The sequence below is a fragment of the Saimiri boliviensis genome, chromosome 18 (genome assembly GCF_048565385.1).
Source record: "Saimiri boliviensis isolate mSaiBol1 chromosome 18, mSaiBol1.pri, whole genome shotgun sequence".
Lineage (NCBI taxonomy): Eukaryota > Metazoa > Chordata > Mammalia > Primates > Cebidae > Saimiri > Saimiri boliviensis.
In genome coordinates this window covers 29,719,277-29,745,922 of record NC_133466.1, presented here as the reverse complement: position 1 = coordinate 29,745,922, position 26,646 = coordinate 29,719,277, and the positions used below count along the sequence as shown (strand labels likewise).

At 33.9% G+C, this 26,646-nt stretch overlaps 2 long non-coding RNA genes across 5 annotated transcripts in view; both read left to right on the top strand.

Annotated features, from left to right (window-relative positions):
- LOC141582025 (uncharacterized) overlaps positions 1-2,910 on the top strand; it is a 50,051-nt gene extending 47,141 nt beyond the window's left edge. For both annotated transcript variants that reach the window (XR_012514865.1, XR_012514864.1), the window contains one exon: positions 406-2,910. This is a non-coding gene — a long non-coding RNA (uncharacterized LOC141582025). The remainder of the gene's footprint in view (positions 1-405) is intronic.
- Positions 2,911-3,011: 101 nt separating this feature from the next.
- On the top strand, positions 3,012-26,446 carry LOC120368460 (uncharacterized). Of its 3 annotated transcripts, XR_012514863.1 has the most exons (7): positions 3,012-3,285; positions 4,533-4,717; positions 4,828-4,900; positions 6,123-6,218; positions 19,161-19,212; positions 23,393-23,566; positions 24,948-26,446. It is a non-coding gene; the product is annotated as an uncharacterized LOC120368460 (long non-coding RNA). The 3 variants fall into 3 exon arrangements; XR_012514862.1 differs by having other exon boundaries at positions 3,012-4,717; XR_005582585.2 differs by lacking the exon at positions 4,828-4,900 and having other exon boundaries at positions 3,012-4,717.
- The last annotated feature ends 200 nt before the right edge of the window (positions 26,447-26,646 follow it).

Here is a 26,646-nt window from a genome sequence, read left to right as displayed (position 1 = left end):
ATATTTCCAAACAAATTTATAAGAATCTGATGCATAAATTAAGGCTTATACCAGATAAGTAACTTACTGGATCTACACATAATTAAAAAGTCGAATAATTATTTGAACCCAGATGTTTTCGGCTATAAAACCATAAAGTAGATGGTCAGTGAGGTTCAAACTTTGCCAAACTTTCTTTGCTACAGATATTTAAACTGTGAAGCTCAAGAAAGACATTTTAGGCTGGGTGATAGCTAAGGGAATTTTTTAGAAGATAACAATGAATGAAGTTGTTATTTTTGTGTATTTTATTTCCATATTTGCTTTGTAAGTCTTTAATTTCCCTTCATTTTTCCAAGTAATTATCCCAATTCTCCATTTCTCTATACAGTGCCTGTTTAATAAAACCTATTTTTTTCACCACAGGTATTTTCTACCATCTTGATAAGCAGCTTGACATCGTTGTTCCAAGAAGGTAACAATGAGAGCAAAACAGTTGGATATACCATTGTTGATTATGCTTAATCAGATAATACAAAAATGTCTCTAAGTATTGCTAAAGATTAAAACTGAGGAGTACTGGATCTTAAATAAGTTGGACACATCACAATCAGAGCTAATTCATAACATTCTCATCAGTTGTATTGCAGTTGCATGACAACTTCTTGAGAGCCACTGCATTCTGAGATAGGTCTGAGTCTGGTACTATTATGGGTATAAGAGTGTATACGTGTATGTAAATATATATGGGTGTGTGTGTGTGTGTGTGTGTCTCCAAATACATCCATTTTTCTACTATGATTGTCAATATAAAAATCAAACCATAAAAATCTTTTCTTTTTTTTTTTTTGTCTATTAGGTATCACAATGGAATTGCACAATCTGGCACAATTAACTATTCTGTTCAGGGCCTTCCTATTGTGGCAGGTCAGGTTTCTGGAACATTGTCAGAGCTGGGACAGAAGGCTTTAACAACACCTGCTGGTGCTGTGAACAAAAGCTTATTGCGTTTATACAGTGTTTTTCATCACAGGGTATCAGTTAGCCTCAAAGGGGAATACAGAGCTCCTATTCACGGCCCAAGAGAATGCTTTTCTTTTCAAAGCCCAGCATGTGACTCACCTATATTCCATATCACATGGACCACCCTCCTCTTCAATCCTAGAAGTGCCAGAAAAGGTGATTTTCTATGTGACATCTCCAAATTCCCTTTAACCATTTTGTAAGTGTGAGAGATAGTTCTATAGAATCACATCTGGAAGGGATTGTCAAGTGTGCAATGCAACTGAGTCCCAAAATTAGTTTCATTTAGAAGGATATTAGACAGTTCCTATTCAGTTAAGATAAGGACAAGCAGTGATGCAAGCCAAATGGAGCTATTTAGGGAGAACATGTAGCTGTTTCTCTGGAGAAGCTATATTTTTAGCAGGACAGCCCTCGGAAATCATGATTATGATTTTGACAAAATAGCCTCATTTTCTTAAGTATCTGCATGGACGACTGACTGGTTTATTAATTGTGTGTGTGTATGTGTGTGTTTGTGTGTGTGTATGGGTCTGTGTGTATATATATGTGTGTTTAGATTTCAGATCTCTCTAAGGGTTGTTCTTCCAGGCAGCTAGTGAGCCTGACTGTTCCTAATTCCTCATCATCTCATTCATTTCCCTCACCTCAGAAATGTCCAAATCTATTCCACGTATCATGGTAGTGTTGTGTAAAATACAACCCAACAGGAATATTTTAAATTGTGCAGAGCTGTACCACGGGAACTGGGGTGACTTGTGCAGGCTGCTGGCATTGTGGCGTACAGAGCCTGGCTTCTTACGCTCCTGTTGAGAACACTGAGGACTTGGCCTTGCAGGTAGACTCCTGTTAGTTCCCGTCAGACCATTCCAATACAAACAAACAAACAAGAGCCTGGCACTGAGAAGAGAAACAACAGCACTGGCTGTTCGGTATTGCTGGAGCACACACACAGCTGCTTAGCCTTTGTTCCACAGCAAAGAGTAAATCTCTAGAAATTTCCTCATAAAAAACAAAGAACTGGCACAGGGGAGTCTTAAATAAGAGAAATAGATTCTGAAAGGTGTCAGCATAAGTGGTTTTGAACAAAGGAAAATGAAACAATGTTCACCTTAAGAATCTGAATTACCGCCTGTTTTCCTAATTGAGTAAATGGAAAAAGAAGAGAGACAAGAATGAGAAAGTAAGTACTTAAGTTTATAGAAAAGATAAAGTTCTGTGGCTATGAACATTGAGGGGGAGGAGACTGAAAAGAAATTTTAACATGGTGTTCACTAATCTGAAATTATGTCTATAAAATGCTATCATTTTCAGTAAATGATGACAATTTTTTTTATTTTATGAATAGTTCTGAGAAAATTAATTAATGCATATATGTAATGCATATAAATGTCCATTATGCACAAGATACTTCATTGCTGTGGTATATATTATTAAGGCTCTCCTGTCATTCCAACAGAACCTTGGAATTTGTATAACAATAGTTGTGGGCTTCATTCTGTCGTGAGTTACTGTGAGCTTTGAATAAATTACCTAGAGAAAAGGATGGACGAAATTACCTCGGATGTTCTTTTCAGTTTTCGAGTTGGATAACGTCTGACGGTAAATGGTGGTATCACAGGGAATCCTGATTCTGTACTCTACCACACTGTGTCTGTATTCACTCTTCTGTTTGAAATATACCTAATCTATTCAGTCCCTTCTGATACTTTCACACCCAATAGTAACTGTTTTTTATTCTCACCCTCTTCTTCTGAATGTCTTCCTAATGGATGTGAGATGAAAAGGTTTGCAAAGTCAGTGCATGTACAATATTGAAACTAGGTAGAAAATAGCAATGTGAATATTCCATCAGTGGCACCACAGTGGTATCCTGTTTATACTCATTTATTTTAGAAATATATCTGCAAACCAGAATATTTTATAAACTGTGTATATTTGGGTTACATATATGTTATATATTGTACACTTCATAGTATATATTTCTCAAGATAAGATACAATGGATGTTTATATAGTAGCTGATTGTTTATTTTTGACATATTTATGACATTTTTATATAGTAGCTGATGTTTATTTTTGGCATATTTATGACATGAATTGCTTAGATGAATGATGAAATTGAAATAACGCCAAAAGATTCAGTGATTGAGACAGAAGATCACATTCATCCAGGATTTCTCCCCTATGATTTCTCCTTTTTTTCTTTCTATGTTATGCAGTAAGAAATGGGGACCAGGCATAGTGACCCACACCTGTATTCCCAGCAGTTTGGGAGGCTGAGGTGGGTGGATCACCTGAGGTAAGGAGTTTGAGACCAGCCTGGCCAACATGGTAAAATCCAATCTCTATTAAAAATACAAAAATCAGTGGGGGTGGTGTTAGATGCCTTTAGTCCCAGCTACCTGAGATGCTGAAGCAGAAGAATCACTTGAACCTGGGAGTCAGAGGTTGCAGTGAGCTAAGATCACACTATTGCAACTCCAGCTTGGTCAACAGAGTGGGACTCCATCTCAAAGAAAAAGAAAAAGAAAAAGAAAGAAAAGAAAAGAAAAGAAAAGAAAAGAAATGAGATATATATCCAATAAGTTTATGCAGGAGAAATTCAACTCTATAAATATATTTTTATGTATTGACAAAATATATAAATTATCAAGAACTATCAAACTTATGTCATCAGTGAGAATACTATGCCATCATTAGTGTCCTTCATTAAGATAAAAATCTCCTGTTGTTATCACTAGATTCAGACTCCAAAAGATCACAGCCTCATCCCTCACAAACCCAGTGGATTGTTGTGCATTATTTCAAATTGTTCTTCAATTTTTTTATACCAGTGTACTTTAAAAAACATATGATTATTTTTTGAACAATTTTTTACAATCATTCTATTATTTAGATAATTTTGGGTAGAGTCCTGGGTATATATTTATTCTTACCACTAATATTTATCTTTTACTTCAAAATCAGTCCTTTGAATTTAAGTTCATAAATGATAAATTTTTTGTTACATCAAGTATACGGCTTTATATGAAATAAAGATGATTCAAAACGAATGCTTATAAAGATTGCTGGTGAAATGCTATGTCCTACATGAGAAACACAAAAGGATAGTGACCAACGTTTTATTTTGTGCTTATCCTGCTTCAATAGAAAAGATTGTCATCATAGAAATTCTTCATCAAATTAAGGAAATATTGTTGGTTTAGCAGCTTTAGAGAAGACAAGACGTAAGTGCTAGATGCTGTGTAAAGGGAATAATTAAGAAATTTTGCTACCCACAACCCTCACAGTCTGAACATCCAAGATTGCTTTATTATTATATAAACCCTGGCACAGATAGTTCCCATATTAGTTACATAGACAGCAGTGAGAAGCATCAGGTAAAAGATGACTAGGTGAAATGCTACAGTATATTCTCAGGGAAATAACAAGTGTTCATTACAGGTAAATGGCTCAATGGCATTAGTGAAGAATTATTTCTTGATTTATTAGTTTACATTTGGTCTATCTCTATTTTTCTTGTTTAAGCAAGTAACTGGGCAGAAAAGGCCTGAGATGGAATAACATCACCACTACCACCACCAACCACAAACAGAGGAAAATACAATTGTAGACAGTAAGAAGAGAGAATTCTGGGAAACTGTAAAGAAGCTGATGGTAATCTTTTCCCTGCATGTAGCAGAGATTCATGTTCAACTCTTGACAGTCTCCAGGTGAGATGGCAAGTCCTCAGATAGCTGGTGTTGTTGGGCATATGGTGCATTTGAAGGCAGAACTCCAGGCATAGGAATTGCCAACATTATAACCAAAATTCCTGCATTAGGCATAGAAGCAGCAGAATCAGCAGAAGAGTTCAAAGGAGGTGAAGAACCTTGCACTGATAACAGTGTAGACAGGTGAGTCCCCACTGAAAGGGTAGGATGGCTGACAGTGTTTTTTGCTATATGAGACTCAATAAGCTTTGTATTTGGGGAAGAAACTTTAGTAATGCCTAAGATGGAATTTTATGCTAGCCTTTATTTTAAATACATATAAAGAATATAATAAATGTAAATTAAAAGCTTGAGTTTATAAACCAAGATTCACATCTGCTATCATGCCTGATACTGATCAAAAATCCAGTTAGTCTGGAGTTGATGAGTGTCTAGAAGAGTTTCATGAAGAAGATATGTCCTGAAAGGAAATTAACATGCTCATGGAACTGCCTGACAATGTTGGTGTTCAAAATAGAGGCTAAATGCTCTCTTTTGGAAATATAAAATTTATGTTTCATGAACAATTGAAATCAAGATCATAATTAATTATTCATAAAAAGTTTGATAATACTATTATGCAGAGAGAACAATTTGTTTACTAATCTGCATTATATAGCCACAGTCTTAATGTATTTTGACAAAAATATCTATTATTTAGAAGAAAATCGTAATACAGATATAAGCCACTAAAATTTAAAAGAAACTTAAAAGATACCTAATCCAACTCAAAACCAGTGCAGAAATCCTCTTAACAACATTCCTGATAGAAAGCATCTCTTTGAACAATATTCCAAATGAATAGCATAACTTTGAACATATCCCTATCAACGACATGGAACTTGGAAGTAAGACTAGCAAGTCATTGGGAGTGGATAGAAGATCTCAGCATTGCAACTATTTCATACAAAGAGAGACTAGCAGGCAAGGAGAAATTGAATGGCATCACTTCCAACTGTCAAATCATAGACATATTTTCCATTCCGGCAATCCTCTACCTCTGTATGATCTGTTTCGTTTGGGTCTTTACATTGCTTGACGAAATTTTGCTATATTGTAAAACAATGTGTTCCAGCTTAAAAATTTTTCATTTAAAATTTTACTTTCTATAAAGTGCTGTTTTATTTCATAAATTTTAAAATTAGAAATTCCAAACAAAAATAATTCAGTGATGAATCATTTATGTTTGGCTTTATCTATTTGTTCCATGCTTTCCTCTTTATTTATTTGGGCCATCCTATTAAGTGATTCAAAAATATATCAAAATAAGGCCATTACCTTTTATATCACTTCTAGGTAATCTCAGACTTTGCTACCTACAATAGAAAATATCTTAACATATTTTTTTCTTATTTTTATTCTCCAGTGAAAGAACATTATTTTCCAGTTACTATATGGACATATAACTGGCTTACATACTCTGACAGTTGTGTGACTGATGCATTAGTATGTTGGGCTAAAGGTAAGGAGGCTACTCCCCTGGATTTTCATTATTATATTGTTACATATATGGGAAGTGAGTCCTGCCTGACAAGTGAGATAATTTATTGGTCATCATACTGCCTGTACAATCCTTTGCATTTGATTAAGGCCAGCCATTCAGATTAAAGACTGGAACCAACAGGAGCTTGAAAGGGGTCTTTTGGATTGGGTGGTGGGTCACAAAGGATACAGGGAAACCAAAGAATAACTTGGAATGGTGAGAAAATACCTCTCACTCCCCACAGGTAGGCAGGCCGCCAGAAGGGAAGAAAGCTAAGAAAGGTGTCTGTGATGTTGTAACAGACTTTCAGGGCTAGAGGGTAACTGATGTTGGATCAGAGCTTTGAAAACAAAGTTGTGAGTTTTTAGCAATTTCTGGAATCATTGTGAGTTTTTAGCAGTTTCTGGAATCAGCTGCGATTTGCTATTTGTTCATTGAATTTACAGGATTCCTTTCTATTAACTCCAGCATTAAAACAATTTCTTTAATTTTATAAATATCTGTAACCACCAACATAAATTCTTGATACTTGAGCATTTTAATATTTTTAAATTTTGATTTTCCTATTGTTGAGAATGGTTCTTTTTCAGGCTTCAAAGTCTGTTTCTTGATCTAGTACTATCTATCCATCAAATAGAGAATATTAAGATGTAAAAATTTATCTCCTGTAGTACCTGTCAAAAGGTTATATCCATGTGTCAGAAGATTGTAAACTGCTGTCATTTTTCAGACTTCCAATGACTTAAAGAATTCCTGATTATTGAATACAATCATTCAATGACATTTTAATAACATCAAGTAAAATACAACATGTTAATATGTTTAGCATAGTGCTTGCAACAAGTGATAATATTGTCAGTCATTTTATTATTATTTTATTAACCAAAAGAGAAAAGACATGAAGCAAATATTTATGTAGTTAATCAGAAAGCAGTAACTCATTTTCACTTGCATATCAGGAAGTTTTGAGGATCATTGGAAAGTAATGACAAGGAATGCTCATTGCTGTTTGAGAGACAGTTATAGAGTAAATAAATTGACTAAATTTGCCATCACGGGTCCTAGGTACAAACGTTAATACTATTGGTAGTTATGGGGACTTTAAAGTACATCCCAAGCTCCCCTGAGCCTGTTTGATCACTTACATTCTGTGGAATACTCCACAGGACTATTGGGAAAGAGGACTGAGGAACTGCAGGAGTTTGGGAAACATTATATGATTTAATTTGGTTGAAGATTTTGCCTCAAATTTTAAAGTGCCCAATTATGAAAAATTAGCATCGGTTGAACTCATGTTAGATCATTACATACCTTTATTTTTAGTTACTTTAGAGGTTAATCTAAATTAGAAATAAAGATTTGAGTTTGAATCCCTAGCATATAATAAATAAACATGGACCTAAAAAGATTTCATAAAAACATCAATAAATAATTATAAAAGTCCCTCTTAACACCTAAATTCAAAACAGCAATTACCTTTGAAAGCTAAAGAAGATGGTGTTTTGAGCCAAGGCTTGGAGAGATCTGTCAGTCCTAAAAGTAACCAAGCAAAATCCCTGAAGGCTGATGAGGCAGAAATACAGTTGCCAGAGAAAATATAGAATACTCGGTCAAATTTGAATTCCAGACAAGCAGCAGAATTTGTTTTAGTTTATGTCCTGTGTAATATAATTGGAGCATACTGACACTAAAAAAAATGCTTTTTCATTATGCCTCACGTGATATCTGGGACATTCTTATATACTAAAAAATTATTCATCAATTATAGGAGTTCAAATTTAACTGAATGATCGATCTTTGTTGTTGTTGCTTTTGGTTAAATCTGGTTACTCTTGGCAGAAGGAGATACTTAACATTGTGTGGAATCACTGCACATCCCAAAATAATTCTTCTTTCTGTCATAAATTCAGGATATAGTAATGGTCTTTAAAACAGGCTCTGAAAAAAAGCCCTGTTTTCTCAGGAGACAGCTAGGAGAACTGAATCTGGAAGGCTAGGCTTCCAATGCATGTTTTATTTGCAGTTCACAATACAGACAAGGCCCCATTACACAAAAGCTACTGTCATCCACCCTATTGATTTCTACGCTTCATAGTCTGTTGTCCCTTTACATACAACATTTTTCCTGTCTCAGATTTCCAGAAAAATTCACTTCTGCTGGTTCCAATTCTACCTTTCTTTCAAGGCCACGCTTGGTCATTTACTCCTGTGGTAGAATGCACAAATAATTATCCCATAGATCAAAACACTTTGAGAGTGAAAGCAGATCACATTATTACACCAGGAGTATGGGTATAAATGGGAACTCTTCTATTCAAACTAGCTTACATGGTCACTCTCCCTATGACACTTTCCGGATCTCTTCCACAGCACCATTGACTCTACCACTGGCAATCTCACTGCACCATGGACTCTTATAGCACTGAGTGTCTATAGCAAGTATTTTGTCATTTGACATAATTAATTTACCTTTACTATTATATACGTCACCTTACAGCTTTTTCCATGTGAATATTTGTCTTATTTCTCATTTCAAAACGGAGTGAAAATTTTAAACTCAGAGATTTTCTTATATTTTCTGTTACAGAATCTATCACAGAAAAGCCCTTTTAAAAGAGGCACTCAATGAATATTTGTTGACTAAAATTTAAACTCCAGATCTACTGATGTCTTTTAATAGCTGTCACATCATTCATTATTACTCAGCTCTGGAGACAAGATGGGTTTGATCAAATCACAGAACTTGTTATGGAAAAAACTTATATATATATGGTTATGTGCTATGACACTAAGAATCTCAATTTTCATTGTCAGCTTTTTCACGTAGCTTATAATACAGTATAAGAGTTTATATTGTTTCCATGTAAGCATGTTTAGGGCTACAATGAAGATGCATAAATTTATTTTGTACATATTTTTATGGCTACTAGTAACGATAACTTGAATTTCAGAGTTGATAACTCTTAGTGTGGATACCAGATTGAGGAAAGATATCCTCTTTTTATGTTTTAAATACTAAGTTTCTCTTAATGTATGCCTTTTTGGATTTGACTATGCATCTATGTGTGTATATTCCTTTAGTCTCAGTAATAAATTTGAGAAAATGAATATAAGAGACTGATGAGATTTTTGTAATGTCCTCTTATATAGTTATTATAATTGCCATGAATTTGGCCAGGTGTAGCTAAATGATATTTCAGGCAAAGAACTAATAGAAAGCTTTTTACACAGTAATTTCCTGGGTAAGGTTCAACAAAATGAAAACTCATCAGACGCCCTGCTGGGATTCCATCAGCAAGCATTTATTTGTAGTCACATGTACACCTGCTTACATAGTAATAATACACTAGTGAGTTAAGTCACGATGCCAATGCAAATTAGCTTCATTTTGAATCTAACACTGGAATCTTGGAGGTATTCTTGCCAGACAAATGAATTGCCACTAGATGGATAGAATAAACTGGGGAAAAAAAATCTATAGCATTTGTCTGTTTCTCTTGTTACCTTAGCTTGTGGACGATCTTTTTTAGAAAACCTTTCCCTCTGTAGCTCCCATCGTTTAGATGAAGAATTTGCAGCAATACGCCTTGCTCCATTGGTGCAGCAATACTGAGCAATACAAGCATGCCATCTGCAATGTGATGTTTCAGCCCAAGAGATCCTGTGCTGTTTAGTGCAAACTTAAAACCAGTTCAGCAAATATTTGTAGAGGACCAACTACGTGGGAGGCATTGTACTAGGTGCTGGAGGTAGTGGCAAAGTGTAGAAGATAAGTAAGGTTATGACCCCCTCCAAGAGATTTCTGATACAGTAATGGCGATAAGATGAACACAGGATGATATGGCAAAGCGCAAAACTGGAGAAGCCACAGGAGAGTCACAAATGGTGCAGGGCAGAATAAAAGCTGAACCGAAGTCTCTCTAATTGGCAAAGGATGAGTACAGGAGATAGCTCATCAAATTGTCTTAATGTCTGAAGGATTTAAATATAGTGAGGTGAGGAAGAGGGAAGAAGGGCAGTACTTTAATATAATGGGCACAGCATGAGTGAAAGAAAGAAAGTGGAAAAGCAGAACGCCTGTTTGGGCAAATAGCCAGGAATTCAGCTTAGCCGGAGGGTAGTGTGTATTTTATCATAGCAGCACAAGATGAGCCAGGGAAAGGAGAATTCATAGATCTAATTATCAGACATCTTTTTTGTTTGTTTGTTTGTAGAAAGTGATTTATTTAAGATAAAGAAAGAGCTAACTCTCACACTGAGTGAGAGAATCCAGAAAGATGGAATCCAGGAGAGGAAAGCAGCTTCTACACTGAGTGGAAGGGAATAGAGAGAGACGGAATTTAGAAGGGAAGACAGGCTTCCACGAGAGAGTGTGGAAGGGGACTCCAGAGGGGGAAATCCAAGGGAGAGAAAGATGGCTTCCACAAAGGGAGTGTTTGCGGAAGGGGACCCAAACATGGAGTCCCCAGACATCTTTTAAGAGAATAAAACATAAAGACATTGCTAGACTGAGAAGCTAGGCATTCATTCCACAGATAATGAGGTCTCCCTTATTGAGATTCCTGTATGTATGAGTGTGTGTGTGTGTGTGTGTGTGTGTGTGTGTGTGTGTGTAATGTAGTTACATGGATAGAGTGTTAAAAATGGGACTCAATATACAACTTTGTAAGAGTCCCTTTGTAATCCAGACTATATTTTCCTGCTGGAAATATTCCACCTGTATTTACCTAAAGAAATTTAAAAGATATTCATACTAGTATTGTCTAAACTTGCATAATATGTAAAATTAACTCCCCACTCTGTTATTTCATCTCTTCCTTGGATGATGTATTTGAGTTCTAGGGCCAACATATAGAAGTGCTCCAAACTGGATAGTTCAAAATAATATAAATGTATTATGTCTCCGTTGTTGTGCCTAAAAGTCCCAAGCAAAGGTGTGGGCAGGTTAGTTCCTTCTGAGTGCTCTGTGAGAGAATATCTTCCATGCCTCTCTCTTAGCCCCTGTTGATGGCCAGCAAACCTTGGCATTCCTTGGCCTGTAGACACATGATTCTAATCTCTGCCTCCATTGTCACATGGTGTTCTTCCTATATTTCTGTCCAAATTTCTCTCTTCTTATAAGGACATACATTATATTGGATTAAGACCCACCCTAGTGATGTTCTCTTAACTTGATTAAACATACAAGGCAGGCATTATTTCCAAAAAGGCCCCATTTATAGAGACGGAGGGTGAAAACTTCAAAATATTTTTTGGGAGGGGCACAATTCAACCTATAACAGATGATTACTTTTTTTTAATACACCAAATAATTGATACTTTTACAAATAAGCCTTGGTTTCTTCATTACATAATAGATATAATACTACTACCTTCATAAGTTTGCTTCGTAAGATTCAAAATGTTAGAAATTTAACATCTTCTGAAAGAGCTAGCATAGGGCACATTTAACTGTGTAATGAAGATACAGTATATGTTAGTAGACTAATTCAGACACTTATTTCCAGAGGAGCTTCAGAAAAGCTGTACAGCTGCTGAAGTACCAAATCTCAATCAGCTTAAAACAACGTCCTAAGTATATGGAAGTGGCCGAGAGAAGCACATGACTCCAAAAGAACATTTGGTGGTCCTATAGCTTTCTTTTACCTTGGGGTATTCCATTAGAAAACCAAAATATAGAAAAATGGTGAAGTTGATTTCTCCCAATCCTGTTTGTCCACTCTGCAATAATAGTCTTAACTATATTTATATCATAAGGCAATACGGCATTTTGGCTAATTGCTGAATTACCTCAATCGGGTTGCTTAAGATTTTCCCCTCTCTCTGTATTTTTCTCTCAGTATTAGATGGCTAGGTTTTTTAATGGTCTGGATAATTACCTGAATTTTCTACCTTTTTTTTTTCTTTTTTTCTTTTTTGCCCTTTGGCACTAGCACATGCAAAGTTAAAATTAATGAAGGGACATCATCTGGCACATTTTCCAATCTCAAAAAAGTAAATCCCCAAACCTCAGTTGAAATATTTATGTTTTAGCCTGAATTTCAAGATGATTGTCTCCTCACGTCTCCGCTTAATTTGGTTTGTATAGATATAATCATGTGAACAAACGTGTGGATTGGAAGACTTCTTGGTTGTTAGTGAGTTGGACATTCATAAGGGATTGTATATGGGAATTCTGGAATTTATAATCCTTTTCACTCTGCCATTAATTAAAAGTGCCCCAGAGACAGATTGGGAGTGACCCAGAGTTAAGGGGCTGGAGGTTAAGCCTTTGAGCTTTGAGTCTCCCGTTTGAATCTGATCTAAGCTGTTAATAAACAAGAGCTACTGCTATTTGATATCAGTTTGGTGACCCATGTGAAATGAATTAATAATCTCAAGTCTGTTCTGGTAGACAGGTGTTTTTACACAGTTGGAGTTGATAACCTCTGCAAAAGAGTCCGGCAGCCTAAAAAATAGATGGAAAGGAAAGAACTTCTTAAATGTTCTCTTGTCTTGCTAAGGTTGTTGTGCAGTAATTTGGAAAAGTATGAAAAATTCCATATGCCCAGCTGGTAAAAATGCCACATGAATAAAAAGTGATGAAGGTGGGCTTCTAAGACCCAGAGAGTGGGTCAAATGAGAATCAGGTGTTGGGTCTAAGAGAAATTTAATATCCTCAGCTTCTCATTTTTTCCCCTCTTTTCTGTTTGGTTGTCATGGGAATCTGTCTTTGTGGAGGAAACAGTGATTGTGTTTGCCCAGGGCAGGTGTGTATACCCTCCAGCAATGGAAGGACAGAGGATTGGTACCTGAATGGAAAGAAGAAAGGGAATGGTACTGATAACTCAGGCAGGAAAAGTGAAACCATGACAAGCATTTTTTTTTTTCAGACTTGATGGGCCGAATTGAAATAGGAAAACTTTCAGGAACTTTTGAGGAAGGCTATTCAGAACTTGACTTGCTCTGATTTTGTTAAGTTAATTGGGTCCAGCAGTACCTTCACCCACTTTTTAAATAATGTATGTTAAGGTGGCTGTGTGTGTGTGTGTGTGTGTGTGTGTGTGTGTGTGTGTGTGTACTGAATACCAGAGAGGGAAGCCCTGGGAAATTACAAGAAAGAAACAGTCCTTCAACATACATACTTTTTTTTATGAAAATGTGAATTATTAGGATAATATATAGCTTGATATTTTTAATGATCATTAAAGATACTATATATTCTTTTAAGTAAAGATTACATTTTCTTTCTGAGTCAGGTTTGTAGATTATTATTTTTTAAGGTCCCAGCTTTATGTATGTGTGCTAGATGCCAGTGCTGGAGAAGGCATGAAACTCTTGTTAGCGCTTTTTATCTTACACAACTTTTCAAAGCTAAATTTATCAAAATGTGATGGATGGTACCATGGATGCCATGTCTAGCTAAGGTCTAATAAAAAAAAATTATGAGGAACCTGTGAATCTCTTTTCTTGATTCTCTTTTCCCTTAAAATCTCTTAGCTTTGGTGCTGACTTCTGTATAACTCATCCAGAACCAAGTTACTTTGTCTTATTTTTATTTGTTTGGTGTTTGCTTTGTGATGCCATTGCAAATAATTTCACATAGATGTTAGTGACTGATTGTAGATTAAATATAAAAGTTAAGCTATATTAAATTGCCCATATTTGGGCATCAATTTCATGCTCAAACCACATCAATTTCATGTGGTTCAGCCTTACCACTTTGAAATTTGCATATATACAGTGGAATTCCAATGCATGACTGTGTTGGGGAATTAGCCATGATAGCCAGTGTCAAAGATATTTTAGGGAATGGAGACTTTTTTTTTTTTTTTTTTAGACGGAGTTTCGCTCTTGTTACCCAGGCTGGAGTGCAATGGCGCGATCTTGGCTCACCGCAACCTCCGCCTCCTGGGCTCAAGCAATTCTCCTGCCTCAGCCTCCTAAGCAGCTGGGATTACAGGCACGCGCCACCATGCCCAGCTAATTTTTTGTATTTTTAGTAGAGACGGGGTTTCACCATGTTGACCAGGCTGGTCTCGATCTCTCGACCTCGTGATCCACCCGCCTAGGCCTCCCAAAGTGCTGGGATTACAGGCTTGAGCCACCGCGCCCAGCCGGGAATGGAGACATTTTATTGGGAGCTTCAAACTCCCATCAGGAAAGTTATTTTTTATTACACACAAAGGGACCTCTATCTTTTCCTTGAAATGTCATATATGTGGTCCCCAAATATTTTTTAAAAAATAATTGGAATACATAATTATTTATTGTTCACTTGGAGACTTAAATTTTAAACGAAATAATACTTGATACAATGTTATTTCAATATCATTTTTGGAAAAATTAATTTAAAAATAAATGATTTTTCATCAGTTGCTATGAATTACCTCATTAAACTGCATTTCCTTTAGCATGTAGGTCTCCATGATGCTTTAATATTCCAGGAGACCATCCAGAAAGTATTGGGATTTTGACATTATTTCCAGATAATCAGATAATACTAGATGTGGTGTTATCTCCATTTTGAAAACAAGTAAACTCTTGCTTAGAGCCTAAGTAACCTGCCCAGGAACAGTGTCAATATGGTCATAACTGTGTTTCAAACTCAACTCAATGGGACTTAACACATCTTCCCCTGAACCATAGAGGAAACTTGCTTCTGGTGACATCACACTACATTTTCTGCTACAAATGCACTTTATTTACAGCCAACATAAGTCAGACATTGCTGAAAATCGTATTACAAGGTCTATCTAAAACATGTTTTGAGACTGAAGTGAAGAAATGCGTTTTCCAAATAACTAAGTTAATCAGAAATGATTTTTGCTTCAATCCTTGTGGTTAGACATTTTTTCTGAAAACTTATTTGCCTGCTTTCCAGCCTTAAATTCCACAACTCATATATCAACACATGCATTCAGGAAGTATTTAATGAACATTTATTATGTATCAAGTGCCTCACAACAAAGAAGATTAATGTTAATTGTAATGTAATATGTTCATGTGAAGCATATTATGAAATGGGAGGTAGAAGGTACAACGGTATACTGATTATAATTCATCTTTTTAATCTAAAGTTCTTTGATATATCAAGTCTATACCAATCAGAGTTAGTTCTTATTATATTAAACATAATGTGTCTTCAGTGTAGGAATATGAGCTAAACCTCAGGGTTTCTTGGGCAAAGCCAATATGTAACATTTTGGTCTACAAACTTTTAAAAATAATAATTTGATTCTACCCTTGGAATTACATTGCTGCAAAAGAAAGAGTAGGAGGAGTCGGCAGAGGAAAAGAAAGAAGAGAAAGAGGAAGAAAAAACAGAAAAAGAAATAATACTTAAGAAATCTGTTTTAACCATAAAAATATTTGTCAATCCCAACTGTGTGCCAAATACAGTGCCAGTCCCTGGGTGGTCAGAAAGGAGATGTATTAGAGTAAAAAACAGTAACACAAATAATTAAATCAGTGGCAAGTGTAGTGTAATCAAGAAAATGCTTAAAAATTTTTGATAAAGTTAATGAAAATGTGAGAACAAGTAACATACAGTGAACTAAATACATGAGGAGCTGATGTTTCATCTGAGACCTGAATAATAAAATATGCAAGGAGAAGGGAATCAAATATGCAAAGTGGTGAAGACATTCCAGGCCAAAGGAACAGCTTGTGCTGAAATTCTGAGGTAAAGCAGGGTACAGCATGATGTACGAATAAAAAGAATCTCACCTAAGCTGAAACTGATATCAGGAAAATAAGAGAGGTTTTGAAATTGAAGCAGATATGAACAGGTACCTTCATTTCAGTTATTTTTTACTCTACTTTTGTTACTAGATCTAGGGAAAAGTGCTTCACGAAGGCCTGAGGAGAATGTCCTGGAACCTGCAATTATCATGTGTCAATAGAGAATAAGGGAAGCATCAAAACTAGCCGAGTATTTTTCTGGAGCAGAGTCCAAAACTGAGTTCCTTATGACTCTGTAAACAAGTACATGTGTTTCTTAATGCCTACCTGATAATACAATGTTAGAGGGCTGGATAAAATCTTAAGCAATATCACCAATAGCGATATTCTCTGTATAACAAAACAAAACAACATCGAGAGAATAAAATCTATTTCACCCACCCATTATAGAAATCACTTTTCTTACATCCTCAGTTTTAGCCAAGAAAGTAGATTAGCATAAGTCTCTTTGGATTTGCTATTAATGCCATCCCATGAACCATTTAAGAAGAGTTTTAAATTTAATCTCTTCTCTGTTCCCTTGAATACACCCTTGAAAAAAATAATTATTTTCCAGCCTCATGGACACACACTACTTTTAGGTCAATAAAATTACTTTTTCTAGGCTTTCTTTCCTGGGGAGAAAAAAACCGTGTTAGTTTACACTGGATTGCTTTTTTAACAATGAAGGTAATTAAGGCTTATATTTTGCAATGAGTTTCCAAAACTGCAATCTCCAAGGACCTATATTTGTAACTGCATTTTTCAATTGCCAATTAGATGAAGAGTATATCATGTGAATCCACTTAAATGTGCTCAGATCTACAAGGTAATCCCTTTGTAAATTTGGTGTTGAAGGGTGCTTTGTAGGGTAAATTCACTTTCAATTGTAGTTGGCCTATTAGAGTCATTATTTGACTTCTGATATATTCTAACATCTACATTATGATGAATTATATTCTCATGTAATTCCAATGTTTAAAATACTTGTAACAGTTAAGATTCTACCCAAGAAGTTCAAATTAAGGAAACAAAAAAAGGATATAATTATAAAATACAATAATAAATAGTAATTTCAATAGTAAATCAAGGAAAATCTTTCAAGAAACACACATTCTAGGCTTTCTTTTAATAAAGCATGTAATTTGAAATTTAACTAGACATAGTGAACTTTACTATGCTTTTAATGTTTTGTAGGTAATAATGTAATCTAATCTAATGTAGATATGTAGTTAGGTTCTAGGGATCCATTCAAATATTTCATGACTTTTGAGCATATAATAAATGCAGTAGAGTAATCTAAAGGAAAAGAAAGAGAGATTGCTATGAAGTAGCCCCCACCCTCAAAGAGCTGATAGATGCACCAAAAAAATCAATTAAACAAAATATTATGGGTTTCATGCTGGGAGTACATTCATAGCACAATGAAGTAAACAAAGAAAAAAATATTACAAGTGGAAAGTCCAAAAATGGACTTCATTTATTTAAGATGTTTAAAAGCAATAAACAATTATTTTATGTTTTCATTTAAAACTTTTATGAAGAAACAAAGGACTACCAACATCAATATGAGTATTGCATATATAGTTTATCTTCCAAAAGTCATCATTCATAAAATGAACAGTAGCCATCTTTCCGGAATACAGATAAAATGCTATTTAAATATAAGTGTGTATGTTTTAATTTGAAGATCTAGGTTAAAATTATAGCCTTTCACTTGTAGACTACATAGTGAAGAAAATCACTAAACCTCTCTGAACTCTGGTTTTATTATTTATGTATCTACTTGTCAGTGTCACCATGAGAAAAATAAGTAAGCTAATGCGTGTGAAGCCCATATCAGAATATTTGAATCCTAGTTAAATCTATTACAGTATCCAGTCACATTGAGGCATATTGTGTAATGTAAGTTTGGGTCTTCTTTTACTGTTAACTATGTAACAGTCTTCTTTGTATTCTTAGCACCTAAAAACATAACTGCTGTCTAATAAATGTACATAAAATGCCTGGTGGATATAAAGTTAGTCTATTGATTGTCGTTTCTATATAAAACTGGATAATGTATCTGAATATTTAATGTTCTTTAGATGAAAGGGAAAGCTTACCATTTGAAAAATATTTGTATTTTCATTGGGAACATTTAATACATATACATAGGTATCAAAGTATAGCCTAAATATTTAATTTTTAACCAGTATTAGGACTTTGCTTCTTAGTTTGAATTCTTAACCTGAGAATTGAAAATACTATAATAATAATGTATGTTAACCGTGCAGAGAGATTCATTGTTAAACTTTAGAGTAACATTATTCTAAAAGTTATTCTAAGCAAACACACATGTACACTAAGAAAGTATACTCATATTCTGAGTGTTATTTTGAAATTTTACATTTTCACTAAGTGTAAATAGTAAACAACTTATGTTAACAATTATAGTCATTTTTTAAAAAGTTGTATAACATTCTATTTTGTGGATATACCATACTAATATACAATTTTGTTTCTTATATGTAATGATTTAGAATAATAATGCATTTCTGCCTTTTATTGCATTATTCTCACTAGCAAACAAATATGTTACCAATAGCAAAAAGGTTTTATTCATGTAAAAAGTAACTCTTTAAAAATAGTTTTTAAAACATGTTAATGAAGTTAATATTTTAAGTTATTTATAAAGATATGTAAATATACATAAAATAATAAAAATAAATGATAAATATAAATTACAATATGTAAACATGCTTTAAAATATTTTTAAAAACTATCTTGACTACACCCTTTTCTGTATCCAACATCTCTGTTTCACATTATAAATTAATATCTAAAAATATTTGTCTACACAGTGATCTTTAAGATCTTTAAGATCTTTAAGATCTTTAAGATGTTTAAAACATTAAAAATGTTTTAAACATTTTTAAAAAGAATTTTGAAAAACTATATATCCGTCCCTTGTGTTTCAATTGATCTTTAATTTTTTCATTGTAAGAAGTACTTTGCAAATAACATAATATTTGCATATTAACGTTTTAAAATAAAACACCAATAATTAGACATATTGACATCATGTGCCTCTTGATACAATACTTTGAGAAGGATGCAGCATCAGTTCTATTATTTTCCTACCCCAAATGCATAAACTGAATTTAATCCTCAAGAAATATTGTAAAAACCCCAATTAGAAAACACTTTAGAAAATAACTGATCTATGTTCTTTAACAGTGTCAAGATAATGGGAGACAAAGAAAGAATGAGGACCTTTCACCAATTAGAGGTAACTAGGAACATGTGCTAACTGAATGCAATGTGTGTACTGAATGCGAAGTGTGAACAGGACTTCAGATTCTAGACCAGAAAAAGAATGAGTCGGATAGAGGGAGCTACTTGAATAATATCTGTGGCTTGGTGTTAAATCAATGCTTATTGCTAGATTTTTATTATTGCATTTGTGGTTATATATGAGGTTAACATTAAGAAGGCTGAGAGGATAAACAACATTTATCTTTACTATTTTTGCAATACTTGTAATGTCTAAACTGATCTTAGAATAAAAAGTTAAAAAATAAATTTTGAATCATTTTAGTTTTGATTAATGTTTGTATGCAATTGATTATAAACTATAAAGATATTAAAATTTTTAATAAATATTTTAAAAGATTAAAATTATTTGAAATGCAATATAAGGAAACTATTTTACAATGTATGTGCTTTTCAGTGGCTAGTGTTTAAAACTATGTAGGTCCAACGTCAATTTTTCTCTTTTTGTTTTGTTTTGATTTTGTTGTGGTTTTTAAATGTAAGAAGTGAAATTTCATATTTAAGCAAATTAAAGGATAGGAAAATAATTTTTTAAATCAATGAGAATTCTATAAACTTTTTATTTGTTTGTCCAAAATAAAAAAGTGTATTTTATAAATTAATAGCTGACAAATTTATTTAGTGTTCCTTAAAAAAATAACTGAAGACATTGTATTTGGGTCATTCACATTCTCATTTTCTGGAAGAGATATAAAATATATTATATTGAAATATATGAAATTACTGATAATTACATTTTTTAAAAAATTAGAGACAATGTTTAAATTAACATAATCAGAACATTTTGGGGAGAATTAAAATGTTATTAATTTCAAAGCACCAGCAATATTTGTTTTTAATAAAATACTTTTACTGCATGTCTTTAAAGTATTTTCAAAGTAAAATACTTTTACTTTTACTGCATGTCTTTAAAGTATTTTTAAAGTCTTGAAACTTCAGATTTACCTAATACAATTTTGGAAAAATGTCTACAATATAACATACTTGTAGAGCTGGTTTTCATTGTCAGACTAATTAACCAGATCAGACTTATTTTCTGTCAGGACAAAACAAACGTATACAAGCAAACAAACACATAATTTCTTAATTACATTATTGAAATTTTAAAGGAAAATTATTAAAAAATTAAATTAAGGATTGAAAACATCCAATAAAGTATATTACAAAAGGTAATTATATAATGTAATTAATTAATGTTTATTATTAGTTTTAAAACAAGTTACAATAACTAAATGTTATACATGAAACTATATGTTTCAATTATTTAGTAGGCAAAAGTATAATAAATAATATTTTTATGAATATATGTACATTTATAATTTGAATTTCAGTTATAAGTCTTTGGTGAATAGTTAATCATGTATAAAGTTCAGAAATATCTCCATCAATTTCATTAAACATTGTAGCAATCTTTTCCTGCTTATTTAATGAAAATAAGTCTGTGTGTGTGTGTGTGTGTGTGTATGTGTATATGTGTGTCTGTGTGTGTGTGTGTGTGTGTGTGTGTGTGTGTAGGTTATTAATCCTTTGTTAGTCACATTTTTTTCAAAAAGTTTCCCCAGGTTTTTAAAAAAACTTTTTATTTAGATATTACTGTGTAACTTGTATTAAAGCAATTCAAAAAATTGCAATTAATAGCTTCTATTAAAGCAATTAAAGAAAGAAGAAAGTTATTTAACTAGCTGATTCATGGTTAACTGCTACTTCCATGAATCTCTATTAACATTTCAATTTGTCATTTCAGTTTTCTAAACATCAGCAGCCAGTTTTGATATGAAAACATTAGTTTGCTACAGATTTTTAAACTGTTTCTCTTTGATTCTCTTATGCTCATATAAGCAAAGCAGTCTGGAGAAAGCAGAACTCGAATCAATGGTTAAGAAAGTTTAGAAGCAATTTTTATTTATGTCACATATTCTATAATTTATATCACAGATTCCTCCAAAGCACAATTATTGGTCTAATCTCAGCAGTATTAACAGACCAAGAAGCTTTTAGGAATCCCTGCCTCCACCCCCAACTCTCCCTGGTCTAGCAAATCCTTCTGTTAGAGGCAGAACACCAGGGGTTCATCTTTCTCTGGAGTGAGTTAAACTGACACTAAGCACAGTTGAGCACAGAGAAACTATACTGAAAATGATGGATTTTAGTGAAGGTCTATAAACTAAATGTTGGGCTCTTAGTCTTCAAAACCCACGCAAATACCAGTCTAAGCCCCACAGGTAGGATATTATTGAGCCTTTTCTAGGGACTGACCTGTCCAAGTGAAAACCCTAAAACTAAAATCAGAGGTTCTGTATAGAAACGGATTAGAAAAGTCAGTATACAGTAAAAAAGCATAATCAGTCAGCACCCCTACCCCACAAAACAAAGGAAGTTTCCATACATTGTTTTAGTGCTACATTTATAAATATAAGCAGTCTGTCAAGAAACATCAGAAAATTAAGAAGAAAATCTGACCTGAAAGTTAGCTTTAAGGTGATCAAGCAGAAAACAAACAAACAAAAACAAACAAACAAACAAAAAACAAAAAACAAAAACAACAAAAACAAAACAAAACAAAACAAAACAAAAAAATTATCAAGAAAGAGTGGCTGTGCAATCAGAAACTAGGATAAAAGAAATTTTTGTTTTTCAATTGAGAGACAAAAATATTGCATTCGAAAATTTAAAGAAAAACTGTATGAATGAAATATCAGAAAAAATAGCTTTTGACAAATAAAAATATAAGAGCAAAGATAAAATAACTTTACAGAAGCAATGGAATATAAAGTTGAAGAAATCTACCAGCAGTAAAATTTTTAAAAAAGAGATTGAGAAACTAAAATAAAAAGAAAATTAAAGAATTAGAGTCGGGCCGGACACGGTGGCTCACGCCTGTAATCCCAGCACTTTGGGAGGTCGAGGCGGGTGGATCATGAAGTCGGGAGATCGAGACCATCCTGGTCAACATGGCGAAACCCCATCTCTACTAAAAACACAAAAAATTAGCTGGGCATGGTGGCGCGTGCCTGTAATCCCAGCTACTCAGGAGGCTGAGGCAGGAGAATTGCCTGAACCCAGGAGGCGGAGGTTGCGATGAGCCGAGATCGCGCCATTGCACTCCAACCTGGGTAACAAGAGCGAAACTCCGTCTCAAAAAACAAAACAAAACAAAAACAAAACATTAGAGCCTAAGAGGCCTTATATCTGAATAATTTGAGTAAAATAAAGGGAGGACCAAGAAGTGGAGGATATTATCAAATTACTAATTCAAGAAGTTCTCACAAGTCTGATACGAGTTTTCCAATTAGGTGGCCCATTGATTACCCAGTAAAATGTTTAAAACTAGACACATGATAGGGCACATCATTGTAAAATATCAGAAGCCTGTGGACAAATATTTAAGTCTATGTATTTCCAAACTGGAAAAAGAAATAGTTTTTATACAAAGGATCAAGAAACAGAATAGCATCAAACTGCAATAGTAGCCAACACTAGAAGCTAGAAGACGATGGGACATTGCTCCAAAATTTGGACAGAAAACTAGATTATATACCTAGTTCAGAAATCAACTAAAAGTAAGGGTAGTAAAGGATACTTCAGACATAAAGGCTATCAAAGAACATGATTTAAATGAGCCCTTTTCTAGAAAGCTAGTGAAGGTTTCTTCCTCTGATACCAAAGAGTAAACTTGAAAGGACAGGAAAAAGGATATTGTACAAAGGAAAAGTCTAGGAAATATCAACATGATGGCGAAGAGAAATCCCAAGACGATAGTCACACCTTAGGCAGAGGGAGCAATGGTGAGAGATTTGTAAGAAGGATTAAAAATGATGGAACATCTGTAAAAGAGGATTAACATGAGAGAGATTCGTAAAAAAATGATAGAGCAAGTAATATATTTGAAGATATTAAAAAGGAATGTACTCAAATTGGTGAGCATTTGAAGTTAAATTGAAAACAATGTAAATGCATAAAACAATAAATTTAATTAAGAGAAAACAAAAAGTTGAGCAAAAGAAGAAAAGTATAATATTTTGCCTGGATCAGCTATAAATACATTTTTTCTTCCAAGAAAAGCAGACCATCATGTGCAGCACCTCATTGCTGTGTCTCGAGTCTTGGAAGCTGAAATACTCTGTGTTCTCCTACAGACAGACTGAGAGAGCTTGGGGGTTCAAGCAGCAGAACGCAGCTACTCACAAACTCCTGACTTAACAGAAGAAAGAGACTCATCTCTCAGGAGGAAGGGCTTCCACTTTGAAAGAGCTTCTGGAGGGAAACGTGGAGTGTGGTTAACGGGAAAAGGAGACCAGCCTAGCAGCCAGGTCAGTGTAAATCTATCCAGGTGATCACTGGGGTGACAGATGTGGCAGCCAGAGCGCCTTCACATCCAACTATAAATAGTCTTAAATGGAATAACTGGTTCCAAACAATGAATAGGAATCTAATAAAAATTAAATCAGAACTATTTGGTGAGGATTTTGTGCCTAAGAGGGGGATGGTGAAAATGTTAAATCCTAAGAGCACCATATATATATGGTTTTATATTTATGTTTATATATAAAATCATGCCGGGCGTGGTGGCTTATGCCTGTAATCCCAGCACGTTGGGAGATGGAGGTGAAAAGATCACCTGATGTCGGTAGTTTGAGACCAGCCTGAACGATATGAAGACACCCTGTCTCTATTGAAAATACAAAAAATCATGCAGGTGTGGTGGCACATGCCTGTAGTCCCAGCCTCTCGGAAGGCTGAGGCAGGAGAATAACAAACCTGGGAGGTGAAGGTTGCAGTGAGCCGAGATGGTGCCATTGCACTCCAGCCTGGACAACAAGAGCGAAACTCCGTTTCAAAACAAAACAAAACAAAACAAAACAAAACAAAACAAAACAAAACAAAACAAAACAAATCAATAGGTAATATCTAGTGGAAAATTAAGAGGTACTAATGCACTCAAATTTTTTTAGAGAAAAAGAGGTAAAAAAAAAGTATTTTAAAACGTGTTAATGGTTATGAGAATAGAAAACTAGAGAGGCTGAATTCATAAAACGTATATAACTATTTGACCTTCAAAAAAATTCAGTATAATCTTGACAAAATTATGTCTTGTTTTTAATAAAACATAATTTCACTAAGAGTAAGATGTGGTACTGAAAATATGAGAGGTTTGAGGATAATTTTAGGCTGAAGATTTTGGAGGAGGAGAAGTACAGAATGATACCAGAATCAGATAGTGGCTTTGATGGTGGATAGCCAAAACCAAATGGAGTTGAAGCTCCAGGAGCTGGAAACGTTGAGAAACTGATAACACTGGGTTGGAAAGGTCAGCATGCAGAAAAGTCATGAGCTGCTCCATCCTTTTGGGAGAACGCTAATAAAAAACTCCAGAGGAAAATTCAGTTGCTGATTGGTAGCTCTAACACCTGAGCGGTGAAGAAAAAGAATCACATGATTTAAAGTTAAGGCGGTGAGGCAAATGAAAGTTGAAAATCGGTACTAAACTGTAAAAACACCTGAACTAGCAGCCCGCTGAAGAATTAAATTCTAGCATTCAAACACATCTTCCCATGAATGTGCTCCTCTAACTTATATACCCACGAGTTTATGATTCTCGAAAGAAGAGTTCTCAGGGACAGGGAAGATTTCAAAATTGTTTACAAAAGGGAAATATAATAAATAACTGCTGTATTTACATTTTTTTTTCAGGTTTTATACATTTTGTGCTAACATCCTGACTTCTAAGCTGGAGATACAGCCAAGAATGGGCATTCCATTAGAATGTCAAACCATACTAAACAGATCATTCGAAATTTTTTGTTTGCCTCATGCTTTTTGATGCCACGTTCTCTTTTTTAAATCATACTGATTACAATTGCAAGAAAGTATGACATAAATGCTTTTTATCCTGATACATTTGGATAAAAATAATGAAAACTCAATAACTCTTTCACTGTAACGCTTCATGGAACAGTCCAATTGTTGCAAGAAGAAGCCCACCACACGTGGATTTTTCAGTCACTTAACTCTACCTCTCAGGTTTTCATGGCAGCCATAACACTATATGGGAAGAAGTTATTTCCATCTTTTCTTTTTATTAATCTTTAGCATTTAAGCAAACAAGTATAGTAAATTGCTATTGGGGTGGGAAAGAGAAAAGAAGAAAACAGGATGATTTATAGATTCTATCTTGTTTTACATCCTGAAAATGCAAAACAAAAAATAGTATATGGAGTTGTTGAGGAAAACCATATATGGAATTCCACTGTGGAAATTTTATAATCACATCCTTAAAATTAACTACAATTTAATTACTTTGGAAAAAAATCTACATGCGCAAGAACCACTATGGGAAGAGAACCACTGTGATGAAAGAAACAAAGAGAAATTAAATTCAAATCAGAGTATTTGCTTAATAGCTTAGGCAGTTGCTAATGTTTGTATATTACACTGAATTATAATGCTTGGATAATGAATTTGTTGCTTTTTGAAAAGTCATGAACATTTCAACTCACAACTTCTCATACTAAACAGATATGCAAATATTGTTAAGATGATTGTCTATTTTACAATAAGGTTAATTTTGGTAAAAGGCACATTAACTCTATAATCATAATAGAGCTAATCAAGACTGGATTTGATAGAGAAAGCAATGAAGGTAAATGTTAAAGAAAAAATAGCCAATTTGGATAATTTAGGCCAATGTAATAATTTTTGTTTTTAAATAGAAGGGCTGGATTCTTTTAGCCTGATGTAAAATGAAAAAGGGATGATTTCTTTTCACTTACTTCTTTTGCAGAATTTATTAAATATATTTTGATTTTGTATTATTGTAGACTTGAAGAAGGTAAGGAAATCTTGAAATCATATTATTGCTATGTAACTAATATTGAATATATGTTTTGCTCAAGAAATGTGATAAAACATCTATGGATTATTTTCACTTCAATTCCAGTTATTTCTATGAAGTAGATGACGATGCATGTATATTGTATTCTGTAAAGTATTTGAAGACACTTGTATATATAGACAGTACATTAATTAGATGCCAATATTAAATGTTTATTTTTAACATTAGAAATTTTAGTTCTTAACACTTTAGAGGGTAATCTATCTAACTAAGACATCATTCCATGTAATTATGAATATATGATATATTTCAAACATAGACTCAGAATTTTGAAAAAGGAAGTGACTTCTGATCCTGTAGGTTCTTTCTGCTCATATCATAGAAGGGAACTGAGGCTCAGTGAGGTTACATTATTTGACTAAGTTCACATAGTTAATTAAATAATTATACTTTTATTTACATCACAAATATAAAATCATACATGTATTTATAAATGAGAAACAAAGACTCAAAGTGACTTGTCTCAGGACAGGCAACTAATTGTTGGAAGATCTGAAA